This window comes from Chrysemys picta, chromosome 4, assembly GCF_011386835.1.
Source record: "Chrysemys picta bellii isolate R12L10 chromosome 4, ASM1138683v2, whole genome shotgun sequence".
Taxonomy (NCBI): Eukaryota; Metazoa; Chordata; order Testudines; family Emydidae; genus Chrysemys; species Chrysemys picta.
This window is the reverse complement of record NC_088794.1, coordinates 102,657,260-102,665,599: the sequence shown is the minus strand read 5'-3', so window position 1 is coordinate 102,665,599 and position 8,340 is coordinate 102,657,260. Positions and strand designations below refer to the sequence as shown.

Here is an 8,340-nt window from a genome sequence, read left to right as displayed (position 1 = left end):
CTCGCGTTCATAGGTGTTTGCTTAAGACTCTATTCCTCTAAGCTGCTCCTGTACCAATAAATCTCCTTTTCTGGGAAGTCAACAGAGGCCACATCCTGCAATTACTATAGTGCAGATTGCAAAATTTTATTTAAAGCAAAAATGTTTTTGTTTAAAATGGGTTTCGTTGAAAAACCAAAATATTATATTTTTTTTACTAAAAACCTGTGCCTTTTTAAAAAAAAAATGTTTTTTTTTTGGTGAAAATTTCTGTTTTGTCAAAATAGCCATTTTGTTGGGGAAAAAAAAGTTTGGGTAGATTTTTTTGGCCAGCTCCAGTTTTTAACCACAGCGTTACTGAGTCTAAGGCCCAGATCCTGAAAGGTATTTAGGCAGCTAACTCTCAGTGATTTCTCTTTGTTGATTTCAAGGGGTGACTGAGAAATAAACCCCTTTTAGGGCAATTACTCTTCTTTTAGCTTTTTTCAACCCTGCTTACTTGTGATCCTGCGCCTTCTCTCTCCCCTGAAAAGTCCCAAAGCCGAAGTGAGCTCTTGGAGCGATCACAATTCACATGGGCTGGGAAGGGGGGCAGTCTCGCGCTCTGGATTGGCTCAGCATCCGCACGTGAGGCTGCACTCGCGCCTCTGGGCTGACAGCTGGGTGGCTGCCCGGCCGCTGAGGTTCAGTGTGAGTGAGTGAGGGAGGCTGGCGGGGCTGGAGCCGGCGTGTACTGGAGCGGTGAGCTAGAGCCCTTGGCTGGCAGCCGGAGCGCCAGCAGAGCGCGCGCAGCCCGGAGAGCAGCGGCAGGATCCGGGCACAAGGGTAGGTCTGCCCGCAGCCACTGCTGCTTTGCCCCGCTGCAGCTGGGAGTTACACACGGGCAGGGCGGCGTGGCAGGGCTGCTGCTGCAGTAGTTACTGGAGGGCGGGGGAGGCGTTGCTATTTCCAGTGTAACTTGCTGGCAGCAGCAGCAGCCTGTGTCAGGCAGTTGAGCTGCCCTGAAGTTCTTGTGGTGCAGAGGCTCCGGTGAGTGGTTGCCCCGCTGGGTTCGCTTCTTTCCGGGTGTGCTGGGTTTGGACGCTGCCGGGCGATGTTCTCCCGCGAAGTATGAAGAAGTAGCAGCCCCGAGAGTGAAAGCTTAAGCTGCCTCTGGAAGCCCACATGTGCTAGTCGTGGAAGGGCTGGGGAGGTTTTGTGGCCCGCGCTAGGGTTCGTTATCCCAGTGTAAACACAGCCCGGCTTTCCTTCTAGGAAAACCACATTGTTACGTGTTGCGATCAGTCTCTGGCGCGGAGAGATCTGCCTGGGATGGTGCGTTTTTAAGGGCCAGATCCTGTCCCATTGATGTCAGTGTTACAGTTCCCATTGCAGTCAGTGGGGTCGGAGCGATATAGCCTGACATCATTTCTGTGTTGGTATTTACTGCAGCAAAAGTTAAATATTTACAGGCGGATAGTTTAGGTTTCTAGTGGCTGACTGGCTTTTGTTTTTCTTGCAACGTGTTTGTTTGCTAGTTACACGGGATGGAGTGAGATTTTTGCGTGGGGGTGGGGAGCTGGGAAGGCGGACACCCCAGCTCAGAGTTTGGAATTGGCTGTACTTCCCATAGAAATCAGGACAGCGTCCCTGGAGCTATTGGCGTAACCAAGATCAGAGTGTGACCCAGTTTGTCTACCCTTGGCCTCTACACTCTAAGGCTTTGAAAGTGGAGGGACCAAGAAGAAGAGCGGGAGAGAAGGCTCCTGTGGTCTTCACCTTCCCACTTCCTTGGGATCTTTCTGCTCAGTAACTAAATATGCTTCTCCTATAGCAGAGAAGGGCTGTTAAACGTAGAGACTGCTAGTAGGGAACTGTTCCAGATATGATTATGCAGTCTAGAAATGGTCATTTTCCCTCATCTCCTACTGGTGAGATTCTTAAAGGGATAAGGATAAAAATAAGTATGTAATGCTTTAAACTGATTTGTGTGTTACTTATAAAACATGTTAAAACAATACACTTGATTGTCAAGGTTACTTTTGTTCACTATTATGTTGCTGTTCACTGTTTTCCATTTCATCTAGTGTGGACAGTGCCACTAGCTTGATAAGCCTCATTCATTGGTGCTGTTAAGATCCAAAACACTGCAATGGAATCTTTGCATTTAAAACAAAAAATTGAGCTCACTTCTGTCATTCTGTTCCTTCCCTGTCTACATTTTATGGCTTAAGTTAGTCACCTGAATGTCCCCTTTTAACCTTCATCTCTGCTAATGTGAATTATCTCTCAGGAATGCCTTCATTTTATCCTTTGTCTAACTTTATTGTGAGGCAAAGGTGATGTTATCAACACTCTGCAACTTAACAAAGAAATTAACAAATTCAATAGTCTGCAGTTTAATAGAGAAATTCTTAAAAGACACTCTCATCCCAGGTCATCTGACAAGAGTGCTGGCACCTCCTCAGGTATTCTGCTGTTCCTATTCACAAGGAAAAATAGACTCTTCCATCTCCCCTTACTGAAATTGGAGGATGGGCAGTGCATTACCTTGAGTCTCCTCTGCTAGGTATATCTAATCAAGGCTGCAGCACACTTCTATGGAGGCGGTCATTCAAACCTACTGTCTCTCTTCTTTTCTCCTTTTGGTGACAGGAAAGGAACAGGCATAGCATTGGTTAAATTGGATGACTAAACAGCACTGGACATTTAGCAAGAGACTGTTTCCCCCACCTTCCATATCTGTAATTTTTCTGTGTCCTTTTAATGGCAGTGTTCTTTGTAGGTGTAGATAGCTATCCTAATGTCATTTAACCACCATCCTCAAAAGAAAATAAATTCCCCATGAAGGAGAAAACAGAAAAGAAACCCCAGTGATGGTTTAACCATCTAAATGTTCAAATAGGAAGATCTTTTCCTCACTTTTTGCCAAGACTGGATAATTTAACAGCTCCTTCAGCCAAGGGAGGAGTGTGATGGGGGAATGTGGAAGCCATTATCTCTAAGAATTAGTCCTACAAACAAACTTCCTGGAGTTGTTGGTATGTCTGTTTGCCTTCCGGGGCAAAGATCCTGATCAGTAAAATGAAAGTTACAGTGTTTGCATTCAGAGATAACATAATGATGTGTTCTGGAAAAGGCCCTAAGATAAGTAGATTTTTCTTGTAGCTCAGAGTCAGTTCAACTTATTTTCCAGTGAGGAGGTTCATGATTTTTCAGCAGTACATGTTGAAAACAGACGATGGGTTGAAAATAATTAGCTGTTTAGGGAGTTCTTGTGTGATGATTGGGTTTTTTTGGTGGTCTTTGTAATCTCCCATGACACTTCAAACTTTATATATTTTGGCCAGTTGAACTTTTAAAAGAGAAATGTTCCGTGAGAAGTGCATGAATTCTGCATTGTCTTTGTTGTGTTTTAACAGGTTACACTATAGCATTCAGAAACAAATAAGAGGAGGGGAATGTACTTTGTCCCTGTCTGTCAACCCCTCCCCCCCCATAAAAAAACCCAAACAAACAAACATGCCAGGTCCATTTTCTACATGCTATGTACATGTTCTCTGGAGTGAAATAAATAAAAGCCTGTTCATTGATGAATCTAGATAGAATAACTGTAATTACTGTTGTCGCTCTGATTTTTTTTTTCTTTTTTTGGGGTGTATTCTGGAGCTATCTAAAGTAGTGGTGGATTTCTTTCTCTCTCCCCTCCCTCCCTCCCAACTTTGGCATTTGCACATCAGAGAGTGGTCTGTTTAAGGTTGTTCTCAGCAGTGTTGGACAAAAATGTTTGCATCCCAGCTTTGGTATGTGTTCCCTCCCCCCACCCCCCCCCGGATTTGATGTAGAACAGGAGGCAGAAGGCTGCCGTAGTCTTCATATCACATTAGCTGTACAATTCTGTAGTGTATATGGCAAAGACAGCCAAGTGTTTCCTGGACCCACTTTTCCTAGACTGTGAAGCTTAGGAACTTTGTGCAGCTCAAGAAGTGTGTGAGTTGAAGCACTCGTAGATCTTCCAATTAATTTGTGTCTTGAAGCTATACACTCTGGACAGTTTACAAATTCATCTTGGGGGGAGGGATAGCTCAGTGGTTTGAGCATTAGCCTGCTAAACCCAGGTTCAATCCTTGAGGGGGCCACTTAGGGATCTGGGGCAAAATAAGTATTTGGTCCTGCTAGTGAAGGCAGGGGGCTGGACTCAATGACCTTTCAGGGTCCCTTCCAGTTCTATGAGATAGGTCATATATTATTATTATTATTACCTACATGGTGGATTTCTGTACAGTAACTCCCCACTTAACATCCTTCCGCTTAATGTTGTTTCAAAGTTACATTGCTGCTCGATTAGGGAGCATGCTCATTTAAAGTTGTGCAATGCTCCCTTATAACGTCTTTTAGTTACCTGCTCTGTCCAGTGCTTGTCAGATTCTGTGGAAGAGCAGCAACTTTACATTGCATTGCACAAGTTCCTCTTCTCCTCCCAGCGCTTTCCTCACTGCCAAACAGCGCTTAGGACTTTCTGGGAGGGAGGGAGAGGAGTGGGGAAGCGCTGCGTCTCCGCTCCTCCCTCTTCCTCCCAGAAAGTCCTAAGCGTGAAGTGCTGGGAGGGAGAGGGAGGAGCAGGGAAGCACTGCGTCTCCGCTCCCCTCCCTCTCTCCCTCCCTCCCAGAAAGTCCTAAGCACTGCTAAACAACTGTTTGGAGGCACTTAAGACTTTCTGGGAGGGAGGGGGAGGAGCGGGGAAGTGCCGCATCTTCGCTCCTCCCCCTCCTTCCCAGAAAGTCCTAAGTGCAGCCAAACAGCTGTTTGGCAGCACTTAGGACTTTTGGGGGGAAGGAGCGGGGATGTGGCTGCTCCGGAGAGGAGGTGGAGTGGGGGTGGGAAGAGGTGGGCCTGGAGTGGAGCAGGGACAGGAAGAGGCACCTGGAGCATCCCCCAGCAAAGTCTGCGCCTGTTCTTCTCTGGGGAAGCTGCCGCTGCTGCTGCGAAGATGATTCCTAGTGTCCTTGCCTGCAGCGGGCTGCGCCTATGTGGGGTAAGCCAGGGGCACTTCCCAACCACAGTACAGGATGTAATGCCTTTTGTCTGCCCAAAACAAATTTCCTTGGAACCTAACCCCTTGCATTTACATTAAATCTTATGGGAAAATTGGATTAGTTTAACATCGTTTCACTTAAACTTGCATTTTTCAGGAACATAACTACAATGTTAAGTGAGGAGTTATTGTATGTACAACCACACTGATCCTATCTATACTGGTGAATGTAAATAAGGCAGCTTAACTTCCACTTTAACTTTTTGTGAATAGGCAAGTAACTGAGATCTACAACCTGGGGGCAATGCAACATCTTACCGCTAACAATAAATCTTTGTTTTTTTGTTTTTAAAACCTCTTTTAGGCACCTGTTTAATAGAAAACAACTAAACCAATATTTTGTGCCCCAACACAACCATGTGGGTGAAACTAGACAATCACGGTGGTCTTGAATGAACGCACCAGAAAAATAAGACAAAATACCCTATGTTATCTAAAGGTCGACCCAAGGCAGCTTACATCAACCTACACTAGTCTACACTAGAATGCTGCGTTCACCGAAGTAATTCCCCGCTCCGCTGACATAACTGCACCTACACAATAGGTGTAGCGCTTATATCGATGTACTTAGGGGGGTGCAGTGTCCATGTGGACGCTGTTACTTACATCACCTGTTGGCTGTCAGTACTGAGCGGGGCTGACAGGTGGAGCCTCTCCCCCTTGCCTCGGTGCTGACAGCCCAAGCTGCGGTGGGGGCCAGCTGTGAGCTCCATGCGGGGCTGACAGGCTCCAGCTGTTAGTGTCCCACAATGCCCCGCTTCAGTTGGTAGAAGCACTCCGGGTGAAGAGGTGCACCACTAACAGAAGGAGCAAGAGATTGTAGTGGACTTATCTTAAGTTGACTTAATTTTGTAGTGTTGACAAGCCCTACATGGGCAAACACTTTTCACAAACAGTTGCTCCATATGTGACCTCTCCATCCTCGACCTCCGAGGAAGCCTGATTCAAAAAGGGATTCGATACTTTATACTTAAACAAGAATATCTGCATTACATTAGCTAGGACAAAAAAATGAGGGCTATTCCATGTTTTGGGTTATAAACAAGAAGGGTCAGGAAGGAATTTCACAAATTCCATGATGTAATATTTATGCAACAGGTCTGGCATGTTGCATGAGATTTCACATCCTTTGGTGACAATTGCAGTGAGTTTTAAAAATTAGTAATAAAGGGAGCAAATTAGATTTTTTGGATATTATTTTTTTACTCTTCTTGCTTTTCAGTGTTTAGTCTTCAGTTTACATGATGAAACTAGATTGGTCTTGCTGTCTGGCTTTTATTCATTAGCACAGTGCTGGTCTGTTTGGCTTTGTAATGCTGTTTGTCAGGGTAGTCAGTTATTTTTTGTCAAAGTTCCAGTTTTTTGGTCAAGGTATAGTCAAGGTCCAGACTTCAGAGAAAATAACACAGTCCCCCAATAATGATAATAAGCAAATAAAAAGATGTCAGGGTCCATTCAAAAGTGTCTGGCACTCTGGATTTGGTCTGCAGTCTGCCTATTGACTACCCTTGGTGTAGGTTATGAATATGTGTTTGCACTTGCTAGGCCCTAGAGCAGGGGTCGGCAACGTTCGGCACGCGGCTCGCCAGGGTAAGCACCCTAGTGGGCCGGGCCAGTTTATTTACCTGCTGACACGGCAGGTTCGGCCGATCGCGGCCCCCACTGGCCGCGGTTTGCCGTCCCGGGCCAATGGGGGTGGCGAGGGATGAGCTGGCCGTGGCTTCCCACCGCCCCCATTGGCCCGAGACGGAGAACCGCGGCCAGTGGGGGCCGTGATCGGCCGAACCTACCGCTTCAGCAGGTAAATAAACTGGCCCGGCCCGCCAGGGTGCTTACCCTGGCGAGCCGCGTGCCGAACGTTGCCGACCCCTGCCCTAGAAGATAATGTTTAGATTACAAAACTTTTTTTATATATATATATTTAAAAATAATGTAAACACTTCTGTGTTAAAGCTGTGAAATTCCGGCGTGGATGCTAATACCCCTTAAACTCACACTGACATGGGTGTCAACTTTACATTGAATTTTCTGACACTTGGTAATGGAATGTCTTAACTGTGTTATAAAGGATTTTTTTTTTTTTTAATGGTTATATACATTTGTTTATATGCATGCATGCATCCGTTGCTAAAGCATCTGGGTCCTTTAACAACAAAACAAACGTGCTATTTAAAAAATAGGGGAGGTTTTACTGAGAAATAAATTATTAAAATATTTAACTGAAGTGGTTTTATTAAAAACCAAAAACTATACTTTTGGCTTTTTTTTTTTTTAATAAAAGAAAAGCCCAGTTGAAAGGTGAAAGTTGAGAATACTTTCAGGAAACATTCCCAAAATGTTCCCATTGTTTTCTATACAAAAATAAGAAGCTTGGCTTAACAGCTGTGTCAAATAAAATAAAGCCTCTTTTGTTATTCCTTGGTTGTAGAAGAGAAATTAAATATTTCAGGGGTGGGAGAAAATGAAGTGCTCATCATTATTCTTGTAGCTCCTTTGTCAGAGCTATGGACAATGTCTTGGGACCCGATCCTGCTTACACTTACATATATAACTTTACTTGTGAATACTCTATTGACTTAAATGAGACTCCTCATGTGTAAGTTACCCATCTATGTATATGCAGGATCTGGCTCTCATTAAACATATGATACAGCTGGTCAAATAGGGCTTGAGCCTGCTTTCACTGTAGTTAAGAGCAAAACTCTCAGTAACTTTAATGGGTGAAGGACAGAAACCATAATGGAAGGGAAAACAGATTTGTGAATGTATTTTTGAACAAATGCTTTGGGTTAGAATTGTTACTGTGTTTGTGGGGAGTCACACTCTGTAGATCCCTGGATGATTTTTATATATTTATAAAATTGTTCATGAATCCCTTCAGAGTCTCAGGAACCTTTGCCAGAAGTTTATTATTTGATCATTTATCTGTAGGGTGACCAGATGCCCTGATATTAGGGGGGTTTGTTTTATATACACAATTGTACTCTATCTTCCCCAGCCCCCTGAAAAAAACGTGTCCTGCTTTTTCACAGTTGCTATCTGGTCATCCTACTTGTCTGCTGTTTGTTATCTGGTAAGTGAGTAGGAACCCCATGTGACTGGTTGCTCACCACAGATAGCAGTAGCTGGAGTGAACAACACATAAACTGAAAATTGTTCATCTGAAATGTTTGAAGAGTTGTAAATACGATTTAGTGACTTTGCTTTGTTCACATATCTTGTCTAATTTTTCATTCCAAAGTTATTCAACTACAGTAGTCTAACTTCAGTTAATGAGAGCAAATATG

General features: G+C 44.3%; 1 protein-coding gene across 2 annotated transcripts in view; it reads left to right on the top strand.

Annotated features, from left to right (window-relative positions):
* Positions 1-632: 632 nt before the first annotated feature.
* STXBP6 (syntaxin binding protein 6) overlaps positions 633-8,340 on the top strand; it is a 174,082-nt gene continuing 166,374 nt past the window's right edge. The window contains exon 1 of one of the 2 annotated variants that reach the window (XM_065593250.1): positions 633-804. The gene's annotated coding sequence lies outside the window, so the exon portion shown is untranslated. Of the gene's footprint in view, positions 805-856; positions 1,009-8,340 lie in introns of those variants that run through there. The other variant, XM_065593251.1, reaches the window with a different exon arrangement.